This window comes from Triticum aestivum, chromosome 7A (genome assembly GCF_018294505.1).
Source record: "Triticum aestivum cultivar Chinese Spring chromosome 7A, IWGSC CS RefSeq v2.1, whole genome shotgun sequence".
In the NCBI taxonomy this organism is placed as follows: domain Eukaryota; kingdom Viridiplantae; phylum Streptophyta; class Magnoliopsida; order Poales; family Poaceae; genus Triticum; species Triticum aestivum.
The window spans coordinates 618,781,669-618,801,217 of NC_057812.1; positions in this window are offsets into that span (position 1 = coordinate 618,781,669).

The window sequence follows — 19,549 nt, forward strand, 5'->3', positions numbered from 1 at the left end:
GCCTGTTGCTTCTGGATTCTGCAGTATCCTCTTCAGTGGAAAGCGAGTGACGACTGTGATCTCGTGTGCTTGAAAGTAATGGCGCAACTTTCTCGAGGCCATGAGAAGGCCGAAAAGCAGTTTCTGCACGCCAGAGTACCTTGACCTAGCCCCCTGCAGAAGGGAACTGACAAAGTAAACTGGGCGCTGCACCATTCTTTTCTGCATCTTGTCGTGCTCCTGCGCAGACATCCTTGTCGGGACCAGAGCTTGTCGACGAAGCCCCCTGCTTGTCGCTGGATGCATCTGCCATGGTTGTCGGCTCATCATCTGCCTCTCTTTCCGCCACTAACGCAACACTAACCACTTGATTGGTTGCTGCTAAATATAGCAGCAACTTCTCTTGCGGCTTAGGTGCGACAAGTGTTGGAGTGGAGGACAGGTATCTCTTCAAGTCCTGCAGCGCAGCCTCCGCCTCCGGAGTCCATTTCATTGGACCTGCCTTTTTCAAAATTTTGAAAAATGGCAGGGCGCGCTCAGCAGATATAGAGATAAACCTGCTGAGAGCAGCCACGCAACCGGCAAGCCTTCGTACATCCTTGACGTGCTTTGGTGCTTCGATCTGCTCAATGGCCTTGATCTTGTCGGGATTGGCTTCAATTCCCCGCTGAGACACGAAGAACCCGAGAAGCTTGCCGGAAGGGACTCCAAACATGCACTTCTCGGGGTTGAGCTTGAGGTTGATCTTGCGCAGATTTGCAAATGTCTCGTCTAAATCTTGAATTAGGGTCGCCCTGTTCTTGCTCTTGACCACTATGTCATCCATGTAGGCTTCCACATTTCTGTGCATCTGCGGTTCAAAAGCGTGATGGACTACCCTTGCGAATGTTGAACCAGCATTCTTCAAACCGAAGGGCATCCGTACGAAGCAGTACGTGCCACACGGGGTGATAAATGCGGTTTTCTCCTCATCTTCTTCTGCCATGAAGATCTGATGGTATCCTGAGTATGCATCAAGAAATGAAAGCAAATCACATCCGGCTGTGGAGTCAACAATCTGGTCAATACGCGGCAAGGGAAATGGGTCTTTGGGACAAGCTTTATTAACATCAGTGAAGTTAATACAAAGTCTCCATTTCCCGTTAGCCTTGCGCACGACAGCAGGATTGGCCAACCACGTGGGATGGAGCACTCCTCTGACAAGGCCTGCTGCTTCCAACTTCTTGATCTCTTCTGCTATGAATTCTTGGCGCTCCACTGCCTGCTTCCTGACTTTTTGCTTGACGGGCCGCGCATGAGGACAGACGACAAGGTGGTGCTCAATCACTTTCCTGGGAACACCGGGGATGTCAGACGGTTGCCATGCAAACACGTCGACATTCGCCCGCAGGAAAGCAACGAGCGTGCTTTCCTATTTGGGGTTAAGAGTGGCGCTGATGGTGAAGGTACCACCAGTGCCATCCTCCTTGGCGGACACCTTCTTGGCCTCAGGTGGAGCTTCCATCGCCTTCTTACACTTTCCGATGGAGCTCGATGGTGCGTCCTCGACGGTAGCGCAGCACTCCAAAGAGGTGCGCTTGCCGGAGTGGGCATCAGAGCTCTTGCCGGACTTGGTCTTCTTCCTCCCCCCGGGAGCTCCAGCGGCAAGGGTCTTGTGTTCTGCTGCGGCTGCAGCTTCCCGGTAGATCTTGTCGGCACAGATAAGAGCATCCTTCTTGTCACCAGGGACAGAGATGACACTTATTGGGCCTGGCATTTTCAGTACGTTGTACGCATAGTGAGATGCTGCCATGAACTTGGCGAGTGCCGGACGGCCAAGGATCCCATTGTAAGGTAATGGAAAGTCGGCAACGTCGAACGTGACCCTCTCAGTCCTGAAGTTCAGCTCACTGCCAAATGTTACCGGCAACGTGATCTTTCCCTTTGGCTTGCTCCTTCCCGGGTTGATTCCTTGAAAAGTACCGGTCTCTTCGAGCTCGCTGTCAGGGATCTGGAGTTTCTGGAGCACCGCGGAGGAGATCAGATTCAAGCCGGCCCCGCTGTCAACTAGCATCTTTGTGACCTTGAGGTTGCGGATTGTTGGTGAAACCAACATCGGCAAGCACCTGACCGCGGTTATGCGATCAGGGTGGTCCTCAATATCAAAGATGATAGGCGTGCTGGACCATTTCAGAGGCTTGCGTGACTCGACGGGTGGTTCTGCTGCATTAACTTCCCGCACCCACTGCTTGAGCTGACGGTGCGAGGTGTGCGGAGAAGCACCACCGTCAACGCATAGGACCTCTGTGGCTTTCTGGAACTCCTGCTCATCAGTCTCCTCATCATCCATGTCTTCATCGTCGTCATCATCTTCATCCTTGTCGCGGCCGCGAGGAGGTCTGTCTCCTTGTCGCTGCTTGGCATTGCCGCGGCGTCCTCCCCGGCCGGGACGTTTCTTGCCGGATCCGCCAGCACCTTCCTAGGCCTTCTCCTTGTCGCGCCGCTCGTATTCAGCTTTCTGTTGCTCAACAAGCTGCTCGACTTTCTTACAGTGCTGGAGATCATGGCCCTTGGTGCGGTGAATCTTGCAATACTGCTTGTTGGTGCCGTCCTGCTTGTCGGCGACCGCCACCTCAGCGGCAACCTCCTTGCCGGAGTCACCAGCTTTGGCCTCCTTGGCGCCACCGCCTTTGCCGGACTGCTCAACAACTAGCACCTCTTTACCTTTTCTCCTTCTGTTGCTCCGCCGCCGGTTTTTCCTTGCCGGGGCAGTATCTTCACTGTCAGATCCTCCTGCTCCTACATTCTCTCCGGGGAGTCTCCTCCCTTCTTCAGCGCGTGCACATTTGTCGGCCAGTGCATATAACTCACTGACGTCCCTGATTTTGCACATCGCCATTTCCTCCCGCATCCTACGGTTTCGCACATTCTGGTGGAACACGCTGATCACCGCGGCGGGGTGGACGTCTGGGATGTTGTGCTGCACGCTGCTGAATCTCTGAATGTACTTGCGCAGGGGCTCTCCTTCCTTCTGGGCGAGCAAATGAAGATCACTCTCCTGGCCATGAGGCTTGTGTCCGCCGGTAAAGGCGCCGACAAACTGATGGCACAGATCAGCCCAAGAAGATATGGAGTTGTCCGGCAAGTGCATGAGCCAGGATCTGACGTTTGGCTTGAGCACCAGCGGGAAGTAGTTGGCAAGGATCTTGTCATCTCGTCCCCCGGCAGCTTGTACCCCAATGGTATAGATGCTGAGGAAATCTGACGGATGCGTCTTGCCGTCGTACTTCTTCGGTACATCTGGCTTGAAGTTCTTCGTGCTGGGCCACTGGACTTGCGGGCAGCTCACGGGTGAACGCAGGGCAACCTACCACGTACGGCAGATCGCCTGGTTCCCCTGGCGCATGCATGTCAACAGAGGGCCCAGCGCGCTTGTCGGATTGACGTCGCGCTTCTCTTTGGCGCTCGATGCGAGTTCGAGCATCTTCTTGTTGTCGATCATGAAGGACTTGGCGCTGATCGCGACAAGCTCGTGGATCCGATGATGCGGTGGAGTCGCTGTCGAGGTGGATCCGACGAGTCGGCGACCTTGGCCTTCGGGGTGGTGATTGCATGGTAGTTGCACCTCCACCCGTTTCGTCGCCACCGCCTCGCGCCCGGCAACCCTGCCGCAGCGGTGACGCGCTCGGCCGCCGTGGAGCGTCGCCGTTGGCATAGCCGATGAGGCTCTGAATGGTGGCCCTCCATTCGTCGATCTTGTCCGACGTCGGAGGGTAATCTAGGAGAAGTTGCGCTCGCGTCAAAGCTTCTGCTGGAGTGGTGGGTGGCAGCGGCGGACGGCGCGAGGAGCGGGACATGCTCGAACTTCTAACTATGTTAGAAGGAGCAGTATCCCGCCCAGGCGACCGTGCCCCGCTCGTGCCAGCATGCTGGCGTGCATGTTGGTCTTGAGCGCCCCGAGATCCACCAGCTTGGCCTTGGTCTATCATGCGCATGGCGCTGCGAGCGCCATGGCGCTGTTGATCTTGCGCCTCCTGAGAGTAGCGCGGAACATCCACAGTCGCTGAGGCTTGCGCAGCCTTGTTCTTTGACCTGGCAGCATCATGAGCTTCCTCATCGAAGCCCATTCTTCCGCTGGCGTCCATTCCACCACCCGTTTGCTCCAACGGTGGCGGAAGTGACATGGACGGAGCGGCTGATGCTGAAGTCTTCTTCTTCGGTGGCATGTTGATGAAGAGAATGGAGATCTAGCTCGTGTGAACGCCGGATCATGTTCTCACAATCTCGACGCCCCCTACCTGGCGCGCCAAAGATGTCGGGGGAAACTGATCCACGAACACCTATGGGGCCGGCGGACCGGGCCCCTTTCGGTTCGGCGGGGGGCGGAGATCACACGAAGAGCAGATCGAGGCGAAGCACACGAGCGGTTTACCCAGCTTCGGAGCTCTCCGGAGAGATAATACTCCTACTGCTGCTTGTCTAGTTTGTACTATCTTGTGTTCTTGCTCTCGAGAGCGAGAGCGTGATGTTTTCTGGGCTACGAATGGATCGAAGTGAACTATCCGAGGTTCCGAATCTCCGAACCCCCTCTACGTTGCGCATGGGCCTCCTTTTATACGTTAAAGGGGTCACCGACAGGTGGCAACGCAGAGGAGGGTAAAAATGTAAAAAAGAGAGGTAGTTGATACAGTTGCGTGTATAGTGCACCCTACCTAACTCTGACGGCAGGGGACAAGGGTATTAAATGCCCGTCTGAATCGCCCAAACAGTGCAGAAAGGGACCGTTAAGGGCGCCACCGTTCGGCACGATGGTGATCTCGCCAGCTTCGCATGCCACAGTGCACCGCTGGCTGCACAGCCTCCCGCCACGTGCGCCTGGAGAGGCTCTCAGGGCGACACGTTGGTGGATGCGCTGGAGCGTGGGTACAGAGTGGCCGCCTACCGCGGCAAGCGCCTTGCCGCTGCTGCTATCTTGTCGGGCCCGGAGGCTTGTCGCTCACCGGGCCTCGAGGTACCTTGGTTAGTCTTCCCGGCAAGCTCCTCTTGCCGGGGCCTTGTTGCCTTGCCGGAGCGCGTGGCGCGTCGCGGCAGGTTCCTTGGAACGCCTGGGTTGGCCTCCCCGGCAAGCTCCTCTTGTCGGGGTCTTGTCTCCTTAGCTTAAATACATCGTTCATGGATGACTCCAAGGGAGCCGTGAAGGGTCTTGGTGTTCGCCCGGCAAGCCTTGCCGCGGGGTGCTGCAACTGCCCGTGCACAAGTTCGGGGTACTAGGGTACCCCTATTCTAGTACACCGACACGGTAGATAACTTGTCCTGCATTAGAGAACTTGCAAGCCAGAGTAATTGCTCTTTTAAAGAAAACAGTATGTAACATCAAAATATACTGGATGAATGTCACCTGATATATCAAGCCAGAAATTATCCACCACAGAATTGATGATCTCGATAGTGAAGCTGAAATCAATCACGGGCGGTTCGACCGTGGGAGCAGACAGATGAGTCGGCCACGACATTATAAGCCAGTGCAGACGGGCGATTCAATCGCAGGCGCGGTTCCCGCGAGTTGATGTAGATTAAGCTGCACGGGCGGCGGCTCGCGCACACCAGTACAACAACAAGCGGGTGCGGACGCTAGTGTATGATGATGCTAACACATACTCTATAAGCATAGCCTGGCACCACCATTATAATGAATCATTGTCCTGCACAAAATATATTGCAAAATGAAGTGATTGTTTTTTGACAACAAACAAGATGCGCTAATGAAATAAACTTAGATGGATATCCCCTGATTCGTCCGGACGACAGCGTCTTATGACATCAGCAAAGGAGCCCGGCGGCTTATAACAGAAGCGAGGCCGGTTCAAGGCCGTGGGGGCGATGTAAACCAGCAGCCTGCAGTGGAGGCGAACAGCAATTTTGATACGGCAGGTCGTCGCGGTGGTGGCTTAGTGAAGCGGCAGCAGCTTGGCGCTAGAAAAGGGGCAACTTAAGGTGGGTTATAAATGATCCTGTATGAGCCATGTCAGCAACTCGGCCAATGGTTCCTTCCAACTGGTCGTTTGAAGTTAACCAAACTTTAGTAGCGCGACTTAGCAAAGGTGTAGCAGGGCCAGGTCAACCCGGAAGCGGCCATAACAGCGCCTCGACGCGACGGCCTGTGTGGGAGTGAGTCAGAAGCGTATAGGCGGGCGACATGCGGTACGAGCGAACCGACGCGGAGACTCGCGCAGAAGAAAAGGGGCATCGGCTAATTGGCGGGTCGACAGATGTCGGCTGATGGTTAAACGCTGATTGAGACGCCTGTTAATGTTTGTAGTGCCTGGCCACCACGGGTGTGGATGTAGTAGCTTGCATAAAGCAGCATGGTGGTACTTTGAAGTAATACTTTCCCTTCGGATCCCATGTGGAGTATTTGATGTCTGTCGGTTCCTCAACGGCTTAACTGATTTGACTATTGTCAAGATACCATATTACTTAGCTTTGATAGGATAAGAGTTAAAAAGTGAAAAGAGGGCAGTAGCAGTTGAATTGCCAGGTTCCTGGTCGCTTTTGTGTGTGACTGCTACTGCCCTCTTTTTACTTTTTAACTCTGATCTGGTAGTATTCCTGGTGTTTACGTAGCCGTTGTACGGAGAAAAAAACACTGAACTAACAAACTACTTTCCTATGGAAGCAGTACTAGTTGTCAAATCAGCCTTGAATTTTACATAGTGGGAACCGCATTGCTGGTTTGTAGTAGTATATCTAGCAATCAATCAAATCACTTTGGAATTGCTTCCGCGGTCGCTGACGACTTGGTTTGATCTTGGGGCCCCAGCAGTAACTCGGCGGTTTGAAGCAGTAGTACAGGAAACAGCGGACGATGTGACAGCGACAGCAGCTTTAGAGTCCAACTCGGAAACAGAGTCCTTGGACGACTCAGAGGGGATGTAGCGACTCATGGTACCAAGGCGGATTCGAAGATGAGGTAAAAGATAGCCACGGAGACGGTGCTCGAGCCCGTGGTTGAGGTGGCAAAAAACGAGGAACGTACCCGCAAGGCAGCTGTCGGCGGCGGCGGGCCTTTCCCAGGGAGAGCCGATGGTGGCTCATAGTAAAAGTGATTCACAGCAGAAACTACTAGTAGCGGCTTGGAACACCTTGGCCATCTTGCTGACCGACCAGATGAACACCACAAAAAATTTCTGATCTTGATAAAAGCTTATGTAGATCCTTCCAAAACTGATTTTTCTTCATCAAGAAAAATTGCGGACCTCTCGAAACCTTAGCTAAGATCCCTCCAAGAACTCAACACCACCGTGCGCAGGCCCCACGGTGGGCGCCAACTGCCATGGAATTGTCACGGCAGATGTCCTAGTGTGAGGACTTAGTCGTGAGGCCAATGCATCTATGCGGTAGCTTGAAGGGATTGGTCGTAATCGAGAGACGCGAGGCGGATCAACACACAAGACAAGGATTTAGACAGCTTCGGGCCCCGAGAAACATCATCCGGTAACAACCCTACATGATATATGTGGCTAGGTCTCATTATCATCACGAGGGAGTCGCCGTAAACCGACTCTCCTAGTTATGTCTAGCCTTAGAGATTATTTCTTGTCCCTCTTGGGGTGCCCTGCCCCTCCTTATATATGTTGAAGGGGCGGGTTACAGGACTAGTCCTAGTAGGATTAGGATTACTCTATTACAAGTGGAGTCCTAGTCTTGCTTCCTTTGTAGGAGAATATCCCTTATGCCTTTCCTCTTAAGCCGGCCCACCATAATATGAGCCAGCCTTCTGGGCCTTGGGCTTGTCGTCCGTCTGACCCACCGTCGGGGCCATCAGTAAGTCGCCAATCCTCTGGCGGGTTACCAATGAACCGCCAAGTTCCAGCCGGAGCATAAAACTTCAGGCCAGAGAGATCAATTCCTGATGCAGCAAGTTTCCTGATGAAGAAATCTTGAGCATTGAAGCTAATGCCATTCAGAATATAGAACATCAATGTCTTCATTGCACCTTCAAGCTTGGCTGCAGGAGAATGTCCTTTGACGGGCCATAGAGTTCGCCCAACAATATGATAAATGGTCCGGGGCAGATACTCAAGGTCTTCGACAAAGAATTCCTTTGGATATTCAGTGTCTTGTTGCAGTGGCTTCATCATACTGAGCATCTGGCTCATGTTTGGCTCAGGCTTCTGAAAGATGCTCTCCAATGCATTCATGTGTAGCTGACAACCAGGTTCATAGTATTCACCTGGAGTGGGCAGGGGAGTACGCTCGATGATATCTTGAGCTTTGGCTTCATGGTGCACATCTCCTGTCATCCACTCAAGGACCCAAGTTTTCGGATCCCTGTTGTAGCCATGAATGTGAAGAGTAGCATAGAACTGCAGCAAAAGCTCTTCATTCCAATGCTCTTTATCAGTGACAAACTACAAAAGGCCGACATCTTTGAAACAGTCTAGGGCTTCTTCCAAGCAGGGCAGTCCAGCAATGGCTTCACAATCCAGATGCATGTGAGGAAAGATCCTCTCTTGATTGTATAAGAAGCGGGAGTAATAACTGCGATGCGGAAAGCTCTAGAAGCAATCAGATGAGATCTTTGCCTTCGAGTATGGGTTCTTGTCACTGTCAAAGAATGTGTTGTGAGACCTGAAGCTGTTGACACTGAACGAGCCTGGTGATGATGCAGCACCAGGAAACCATGGCAGTCTGGGCTTTGGCTTCTGGACCCGAGGCCTATGCTCCACATGGTATTCATATTGAGGTACGGGAGCAGTGGGAGGAACCATGATTGGCCATTTCATAGTGACCAGCTGTCTGTGATCGAAGGCCTGTTCAATTGTGTGAGGCCTAGGAGATGGAACATTGGCTTCAGCATCCACATGGGCTTCAGGTTGCACACTAGCTTCGGGTGCTACATCAGCTTCAGGCGCCACATTATCATCAGCCATGACATCGTCATTGGCTTCAGCAGTGTTGGTTGGGGCCGCCTTAATGTTTTCAACCTCCTCTTCAGTAGCAGGAGGGTCAGGCACGGACACGTTCTCCTCGAGAATGACTCCTTGAGTGACAGGGGGTGTGGCAACTCTTTCTTCTTCTTGTCTTGGTTCTGGATTTTCTTCGGCTGATGCAGCCAAAGTGTCTTCAGCAGCTTTGGCTTCAGAGTCAGAGACATTCACATTAGGAGTTGCTTCAGGAAACACTTCATGTACGACTGAGCTTTGTTGTACTTCTCCTTTTGGAATGCTTGACATGGTGACCGGAGGCCTAGGGCCTTTGTGAAGCTTGAGGAATGCGGGCGACGCCTATGGTGATGGAGTGGTCTACACCATGTAGTCGTCATCAAGTACCAGAGTGGTGACTTGAGGGGTTGGAGTTCTGGGGGTTTCATCTTGAATGGGGGTGTCTTGTTGTGGGTGATCACCCCATGATGCATCCTGAGAAATTGGCGTCAAAGGACGACCAATGCTAATGAGTTTGTTGTTTGAAAGAATAGGCGATGATATCAGTTGGCGCTCGATCTGAGGAAGGACTTCATCATCTTCTACATTGTCTTCACGACCAATGTCTTCAGCTGTGATGGGGTCAACAGCTGGTACTTCTTCATCTTCAGGAGCCTCTGTGGTAGCAGGCTCGTGAACTACAAGTTGACGCTCTTGGTTGGAGGAGGCAGGACGTGCAACAGAGATGGGCTCAACAACCAGTGGCTCTATGGCAGTAGCACGCTCTTTTCGCGAAGACCTTGTCTTCGACTTCTTGGTTGATGGAGCACCATTAGAGGCATCCTTGTGCTTTTGCTTCCTGGCATCAGCTTCAGCTGCTCTTGTTTTCTTCAGATCTGAAGCTACTGAGGGGACCTTGGGCTTCGAGCATGTCATGCTGGCAGGGAAGACAATGCTAGGTGCATCCTGCCATTGTGCTTCAGTGTGTGCCGCAGCACACTTCTTCTTCTGTTTGGAAGCCATCCTTGGATCGATGCCAGGGCACCCTAGTGCCTTGCGCTTCCCAGCCTCATTGTGTGCTTGAACACATTTATCTGCGAAGTATTTCATCTGCTCTCTTGAGCCTTTGCCTTCCTTGCGTTTCTGGTGAAACTGCTCCTTGAGGTTGTGCAACATCTGCTTGAAGTTTTGAACATCAGCTATGCTGAGCTTTGCCATGTGCTTCTTGAACTAAGCCTGCTCAAAATAAATTTTGTTCTTCAGCTCGATGATCTTCTGAGCCAAGGCCAGCTCATTTACAATGGCTCCGTGGAAGGTGACGCTGATGTCCACTGGCAGCTGAAGATCATCGATGCTGATGCTCTGGTCGTTGAACCACTCATCAATGAAGTTGTTTAGAATTTCTACATCAAAGAGGGGCAGATCGTTGAAGATTTCCGCCTCTTGCTTGCTCTCTATCATAAGCTCAAGAGCATCATCACCAAAGTCTCCATCGCCTTATAGATCAATGGTTTCATCTTCGTTCCTCAGAACGGCAGCTGGAGTCAGTTCATGCCCAGAAATCTTCATGGGCTTATTCTTGGGATTCTCCTTCTTCTTGGAGACGCGAGAAAGATCTTCCGACTGCACACTGGGTTCAGGAGGTGCAGTGGCCAATGGCTTCGCATGCAAAACTTTCGATGCGACAGAGGGCTTCGAAGCCTTCAACTTCTTTGGCTTCTGCGACTTAGGTGGAGCTGGCGCTTCATCAGAATTTGCCTCATCAGCTGTGTGATCCACCGTAGCCCCCTGTACAACAATATGTGTGATGAGGCCTTCAAGGTTGTAGAAGGGGCCAATTTCATAGGGATTGGCATCACATGTGCCATCAGCCCGTGGAGCAGATGGACCTGGGTAGAAGTCGAGGCCAAACTACTTCTTGTTCTTCTTGGCAGACACTTTGGCAAACTGAAAGTTGTGCTTGAAGAGATTGTCTTCGCGACACCATAGCAAACTGGATGGGTCGGCATCTTCAGGCCGTGGACCTCGGACAATGCAAGGATAGAAGCCTTGGGCAATGGCTTCGGGCTTGGACTTGGGCTGCAGACCTCTGTATATGATATCTCCCCATGGTCGCTTGATGGCATTCTTTCTAGCATACTCAGTGGTAACAAATCTGTATTTGAACCATTCCTCTGCCCAATACCTTCGAATCCATTGGATTTGGGTCTTGCGCTCACCATAGGTTTCTTCAGGATCTGACTTGTAAATTTCAAAGAGATCTGGTGGCAGATCCTTGGCTGTATCCCCACAGCACTGCCTACCGCCCTTTCTAGCTGATTTTTCAGTGGCCATAGTATTCAAGATGAAAGGCTTCAGAATTGTGAATGGCTTTCGTCTGCTGGTCAATCAGGAACTGGCTTCAGGAGAATTGATGTGTCGCTGTAAGAATTCTGCAAATGAATGCAGACTATGAGAACCAAGAGATTCTCCCACAGACATGTACCTGTGACAACATTAGAGGTGTGAGGGAAGGGGAAGAGGTCATATGCATTCTTAGAAGATTTTGAAGATAAATCAGTTTGAAGACATTGACCTCATAGTGCGAAGACATTCACTTATTTGATGAGAGTTGGTTCCAGATTTGTACGAATCCAAGAATAAGTACAAGTGAGGAATCTAATGTAACACCGTCGATGCGACTATATCTCCCACGTGTCGAGGCACGACTTAGAGGCATAATCGCATTGAAGGCATATGTCGCAAGTTAGGCAATCTTCACAACATCCCATGTAATATATATAATAAAAGGGGAGATAACATAGTTGGCTTACACTCGCCACATCAATCAAGTACATAAATAACATTACATCATTCAAACACTCATGGCCGGACTACGGCGCCAAAATAAAAGATAACCCAACATGCGACACGGTCCCGATCACCCCCAACTGGGCACCACTACTGATCATCAGGAAAGGAAACATAGTATCGTTGAGAGTCCTCGTCGAATTCCCACTTGAGCTCAAGCGCGTCACCTAGAGCGGAATCATCAGGCCCTGCATCTGGTGTAATAGTAATCTGTGAGCCACAGGGACTCAGCAATCTCGCACCCTCGCGATCAAGACTATTTAAGCTTATAGGTAAGGCATGGTAAAATATGTGGAGCTGCAGCAAGCGACTAGCATATATGGTGGCTACCCTGTTCGCAAAAGAGAGCAGGAAGAGGAGGCAAAGCGTGAGCGAGAAACTAGAGAGAAACCTGCGCAAACATTACTCCAACACCGTGTCCACTTCCCGGACTCCGCCGAGAAGAGGCCATCATGGTAACACACTCAGTTGATTCATTTTAATTAAGTTAAGGTTCAAGTTATCTACAACCGGACATTAACAAGTTCCCATCTGCCCATAACCGCGGGCACGGCTTTCGAAAGTTCAAATCCCTGCAGGGGAGTCCCAACTTAGCCCATGACAAGCTCTCACGGTCAACGAAGGAATAGACCTCCTCCCGAGACGTTCCGATCAGACTCGGTATCTCGGTTCTTCAAGACACATCGACAGGTTAAAACAAGACCAGCAACACCACCCAGATGTGCCGACAAATCCCGATAGGAGCTGCACATATCTCGTTCTCAGGGCACACCGGATGAGCAAGATGTCGGGTAGGCCAGCCCAGAGTTGCCCCTGGTAGCCCCGAACATCGCTCGGTTGGACCAACACTTAGAGGAACACTGGCCCGGGGGGGGCTAAAATAAGATGACCCTCAGGCTCTGAAAACCCAAGGGAAAAGAGGCTAGGTGGCAAATGGTAAAACCAAGGTTGGGCATTGCTGGAAAAGCTTTAATCAAGGCGAACTATCAAGGGGTTCCCATTATAACCCAACCGCGTAAGGAACGCAAAAATCCGGGAACATAACACCGATATGACGGAAACTAGGGCGGCAAGAGTGGAACAAAACACTAGGCGAGAGGCCGAGCCTTCCACCCTTTACCAAGTGTATAGATGCATTAAGATAACAAGATAATATAATGATATCCCAACAAGTAAATAAATGTTCCAACAAGGAATGGTCTCCAATCTTCACCTGCAACTAGCAACGCTATAAGAGGGGCTGAGCAAAGCGGTAACATAGCCAATCAACAGTTTGCTAGGATATGGTGGGTTAGAGGTTTGAACTACAATTTGGGAGGCTTGAAAGCAAGTGGTAGGCATCATAGCATTGGCATAGCAAAAGAGCGAGCAATCTAGCATAGCAAAGATAGTAGTGATTTCGAGGGTATGATCATCTTGCCTGCAAAGTTGACAGAGTTGACTGGATCCTCGAAAGCAAACTCAACGGGCTCCTCGTTATCGAACTCGTCTCCCGGCTCTACCCAAACAAGACAAACAAGCAACAAGGACACAATCAACCACGTGCAAGGATCAAACAATATGATGCAAGGATGGTATGCTATGCGGGATGCGATGCGGGATGTATATGCAGGATTTGACAACGGATGCATGAACCTGGCCTCAACTTGCAAATCCAAGTGTGCCACTGGAAAGATGGGATGAAATCGCTTGAAAACGATATAAAGAACGCCAGAATCGGAGCTACGGTTTGGAAATGGCAAGCAATTCAAATATGACCACGTTATGCGATTTACAGCAAGTAGTCATCTAAATGCAATAAGATGAACATGCTACAGCACTCAAACATGGCATAAAAATACATGGCAGGGATGCATTCATGATGCTTAACAAAAGTCTAGCACTGAGCTACGGCCAAATCATCCATTAACAGGTCCAAACAAGCATGGCAAAAATGCATATGGCAAACAGATTTCAGACAGTGAAATTAACACTTGTCTGGAATTTCAGATCAGATAGCACACTTCGGAGCATGAAAACTATATGCTACAGGACCTGAACATGGCAAAGTAAAGCATGGCATGGAGCTACTCAAAGAGCTTAGCAAAAGTCCCTTAGTGACCTTGAGCCAAAAGGGATCAGAAAATACAATTGCAAGCATGTGAACATGGCAAAAACATAATCAGTTCTCAGACTTTGTGAAAACTAGAGCATGCTGAAAATAGATATCAAGTAGGCATGTTTACGAGCTCGATGCACTCACTACGGAGCAAGTCATGACAATATAAGCATACACCCATCAATAATACACAAAATGCAAGCTAGACATGGCAAGAACAATAGCATAGCATGCACGGATCAACTACAACATCTTCGGCAAACTCGCTAACAAGTAGACAATCTGCCCAGATTCACGAAATGACAAAGGTAGAGCTCGATTGACTCAAGCTAGGGTGCTCCATAATTGTAACAAAGACATGGATGGATAGAGCACTACAAGATTAACAAAACATCCTTACTGATCATCCTCAAAAGATGCACGGATCACTAGGAAACAACATGAACATATGGCCATATGAGGTAAACAGGTCAAGGACTTAGTGGAAATACAAAGTCCCTGAAATCAGCTTTACCAAGTGCATCACTTTGCAAGCTTGTGCTAGTCACCACACACATCACAAAAATACATGGGTTGCACCTCTGGAAAGATGGCAAAACCCTTAACAAAACATATGTAGAGCTCATGGGCATATCGTGCACACAATAATCATGGCAAAAATGACAAATATCTAAATGGAGTAGCAGATCTGACAATTAACTCAAGTAGCCCTCTTCTAACGGCATTTCGGGCATCAAAATGAACTCAAATTAAAATGACGGAATGGAATGAAATGATGTACTCTCTGAGACGAACATTTTGATATGCTAAATGCCCAAAATGGAGCTACGGATGCGGAGTTACGACGCGATGAACAAGGGCATATAAACTGCAGACTTAGGAAAAAACAAGCGGTCAACCCTAGGGTTTCCAGATCCAGATCGGATCTCGCCGGAGCATGCAAAACGAAGATGGCAGGAGTCGGTGCCAGAGCTCGCCGGAGCATGGAGGAGAAGCTGGGGCCGGCCGATGAGGGAGGTTGAGGAGGAGGCGCGGGCCTGGGTGACCGTGGGCGTCGCCGGCGGGAGCGGCGCGGCGGGGCGGCGCCCGAGCGAGGCGCCGGCGTTGGTGTTGAAGGCGGCCGCGGTGGCGCGGCGGCGCCGGCCGGAGAGAGCGGGCTCGGCCGCGGGGAAGAAGGCGCGGGGCGCGCGGGAAGCCACGGGCCCGGCGCGGCGAAGGAGAGGGCCCGCCTTGGGCCCGGCGGGCTGCGGCGGGCGCGGGACGGCGATGTGGGTGCGCCCGACCACGTGGCGGTGGCTCGTTGGTCGGCGGCGGTGGGCGGACGTGTCCGGCCCGATTCGGACACGTCCAGCGGTGAGGGGAGCTGATTTTAGGGTTTCGGGGGAGAAGGAGATCCGGATTTTGGAGGGGGTCTTTATATAGAGGTAGAGGGAGCTAGGAGTGTCCAAATGGGGTGCGGTTTTCGGCCACGCGATCGTGATCGAACACTCTAGATGATGGAGAGGGTTTTGGTGGGTTTTGGGCCAACTTGGAGGGGTGTTGGGCTGCAACACACACGAGGCCTTTTCGGTCCCTCGGTTAATCGTTGGAGCATCAAACGAAGTCCAAATGGTACGAAACTTGACAGGCGGTCTACCGGTAGTAAACCAAGGCCGCTTGGCAAGTCTCGGTACAATCCGGGAATGTTTGATCCCCACACACGAAAGAAAGGTAGAAATGACCACCGGAGGAGAATGGAGTGCCGGAATGCAAAACGGACAACGGGGAAAATGCTCGAATGCATGAGATGAACACGTATGCAAATGCAATGCACATGATGACATGATATGAGACGCATGACAATGATAACAACACACGGAGACAAAGACCCAAACCCGAGAAAATAAAATAACTTAACGCCGGAAACGGCAAGAGTTGGAGTACATATTGGGAAAGTTACATCCGGGGTGTTACATCTAACTAGTAGAGAAGCACAAGTGAATATACTTGGCATCATATGAGATGCAAAGACGGATAGATCTAGATTTGCAAGCTTAGAAACCATTTCTGGTTGAAGTGGATGAATCTTATGAATCAAAGGGGGTAGTAAAAGTGAGATTCAATTACCACACGAAGAACTGCTAGACGAAGTTGAGAGGGAGGCCGAGCAGTTCAATCTCACATGCCCTAACTTGGCGACGGAAGACACCTAAGGCGGCGGCGGAGAGGACGAGGTCCGCGGCCGACGTGAAGACGGCGTCGAAGATGTCACGGCAGCTAAGTGCTTCGTCTCCGACATCGTCGCAAGCTAGCGGAGGCACTAGGGTTTTGGTGCGGGGAGAGAAGGTGGAAGAAGAGATAATGACCACGGTGAGGTGTGTCTTTATACAGACGGGGATGGCACAACGTTATTACGCAGGTGCCCCTGGCAGTTCACATCTGAAGGACACGTGGCATGCATGCAACACATTGGAAGTTGTTCCATGTTCCCACGCACGCCTGGATTGTCGGGTGGTCATTCCGGCTTCTCTGGGTTTCAAGCAAAAAGGAAATAGCATTAAAACATATTCAATTTTTGTCTCTGTGTCTTCTGCTGACAAGGATTCAGTGAAGACAATCGACATTTTCAATAGAATGCATATGATTTGGATAGATAGAATCTGAGGTACAAGCATAGAGGGGGTTAGGGTCCGATCACATTCACTTATATCAAAAGATTCAAACACGAAGACATAGCTATAAGTGAATGATGTAGAGGAAAGAACACAAACATATATATATATATATATATCAGTATGAGACCACATCAATATTGTGAGGATAAACATGGGATCAAAACAGTGTTGAAGACAAACCAAATGCGAAGACCATGCAAATGTGAAGTCAATAAAAAACACTTCAACCAAGAGTTTGGTGGTGGCGTTACCCACCGTATAGGAAGTATTAGACCCAGACACGGTGCACAATTATCGTGGCGCTCCGAAGTCAATTTCCGCATTAATGTATTTACACTGAGAGTGTATGTCTTCATTATTTGAAGATATACGTTACTTTGTGTGTTGCACATCTAAGTAATCACATGCATAATCGTTAGGATGTGTATCCAATTACAGGACACTCGAGGATTCTAAGATATTTAGCTCACACCGCAACTTGCAAAACCTTTTCTCATCCAAGGGCTTTGTGAAGGTATCTGCCAATTGCTCTTCCGTGTTGACGTGAATGATATCAATATCTTCCTTCATGACATGATCTCTGAGAAAGTGATGACGGATCTGAATGTGCTTGGTCTTCGAATGCTGAACTGGGTTGTTGGCAATCTTGATGGCGCTTTCATTGTCGCAGTAGAGTGGCACATGCTTTAGATGGATGCCATAGTCCTTGAGAGTTTGCTTCATACATAGAAGTTGTGCGCAACAAGATCCAGTAGCAATGTATTCAGATTCGGCAGTGGAGAGAGAGACATAGTTCTGCTTCTTTGAAGACCAACAGACAAGATATCGTCCAATAAAGTGACATGTGCCTAATGTAGACTTGCGATCAACCTTGTCACCAGCATAATCAGCATCTGAGAATCCAACTAGATCAAACTCTGAGCCCTTTGGATACCATAATCCTAGTGTTGGGGTGTAAGCCAAATATCGAAGAATTTGCCTCACAGCAAAGTGATGCGACTCCTTTGGTGCCGCTTGGAATCGGGCACACATGCAAACACTAAGCATGATATCTGGCCTAGATGCACATAAATAGAGTAAAGAACCAATCATGGAGCGGTATACCTTCTGATCGAACTCTTTACCATTGTCGTCAGGGCCCAGATGACTTTTGGTTGGCATTGGCGTCGTGTATCCCTTGTAGTCTTGCATTCCAAACTTCTTCAGGCAATCTTTGAGGTATTTCTCTTGAGATATGAAGATGTTGTTGCTTTCCAGATGGATTTCAAGACCAAGAAAGAACTTCAGCTCACCCATCATGGACATCTGATATTGCTCTTGCATCATGTGTCCAAACTCATCATTGTATCTTTTGTTAGTGCAGCCAAAGATAATGTCATCCACATAGATCTGGCACACAAATAGTTCACCATCGTATGTCTTCGTGAAGAGAGTGGGATCCAGGGAACCAGGTTTGAAGCCTTTTCTCTTTAGGAAGTCTTTGAGTGTGTCATACCAAGCACGAGGGGCTTGTTTGAGGCCATACAGTTCCTTGTTGAGCTTGTAAACCATATCAGGATGTTTTGGATCTTCAAAGCCAGGTAGTTGTGCAACATACACTTCTTCTTCAATCTTTCCATTGAGAAAGGCACTCTTCACATCCATCTTATACAGAAGAATGTTGTGGTGGTTGGTGTCAGTGTCAAAACTGGCGGATCTCGGGTAGGGGGTCCCGAACTGTGCGTCTAGGATCGATGGTAACAGGAGACGGGGGACATGGTGTTTACCCAGGTTTGGGCCCTCTCTATGGAGGTAATACCCTTCGTCCTGCTTGATTGATCTTGATGAATATGAGTTTTACAAGAGTTGATCTACCATGAGATTGTAATGGCTAAACCCTAGAAGTCTAGCATGTATGACTATGGTAATGTGTATATCCTTTCTGGACTAACCCCTCTGGTTTATATAGACACCGGGGAGATCTAGGGTTTACATAGAGTCGGGTACATAAGAAGGAATCTTCATAGTCGGTCTCCAAGCTTGCCTTCCACGCCAAGGAGAGTCCAATCCGGACACAGGTACAGTCTTCGATATTCACGTCTTCACAGCCCATCAGTCCAGCCCATGGATAACAGGCCCGATGCCCGAGGACCCCTTAGTCCAGGACTCCCTCAGTAGCCCCTGAACCTGGCTTCAATGACAAGGAGTCCGGCACGCAGATTGTCTTTGACATTGCAAGGCGGGTTCCCCCTTCCGAACTCCTAGTTGATCTTCAGATGTAATGATTGTATCCGGACTTGTAAGCACAACCGCAGAGGACATAGTATTTCATGGGTTCAAACCACCGACCACTTTTTGGTAATATGACACCACGCCTGCCCGGCCACTACTTGTGAACCGTTTTAGCCAGCCTGTCGCCCCACGTCCCAAGACATGGCCTTATTGTCACGTCTTATCCAAGCGGAGATTGTGCCTCCCTTTTTTAAGGGATTCCTGTCGACCCGGACGTGGGTAACCCAACCGTCACTTGGGTACAAGTCCTTGGAAACAAGCAAGTTTTTGAGGCCCAAGAGGGGACGTTTGATATTTGCAACCTTTATATAGGGGTACATACCCGTCTTTTTCTTCAACGCTTGCCTCTTCCTCAACCCCTAATACCCCGAGTTCCAACACCTGGGTTTTACTCGCCACCAGCCCCAATCATGTCCGGATCTAGCCTTCAAGGCCGGTGGGTAGCTTCTTCTGTTACGGAGGAAGACATTGCAAATCTTCGGGCAGCGAGGAACCTGACCGCTGAAATCCATCATCGGCTTCCTGTCGAGGGGCAGGTTATCCCCACCCCCAGATCCGGCGAGAGGGTCGTGTTAGTGTCCCACTTCCTCCGCGGGTTGGGGTTTGCACTTAACCCCTTCGTCCGAGGGCTCATCTTCTATTACGGGCTAGACTTCCACGATTTGGCCCCGGACTCTACTCTTCTTATCTCGGCATTTATCGTCACATGCGAAGCCCTCCTCCAAACTCCTCTGCACTATGGCTTGTGGCGCAAGACCTTTGATGTGAAGCCGCAAGTGGTAGAGGGGGAGCAG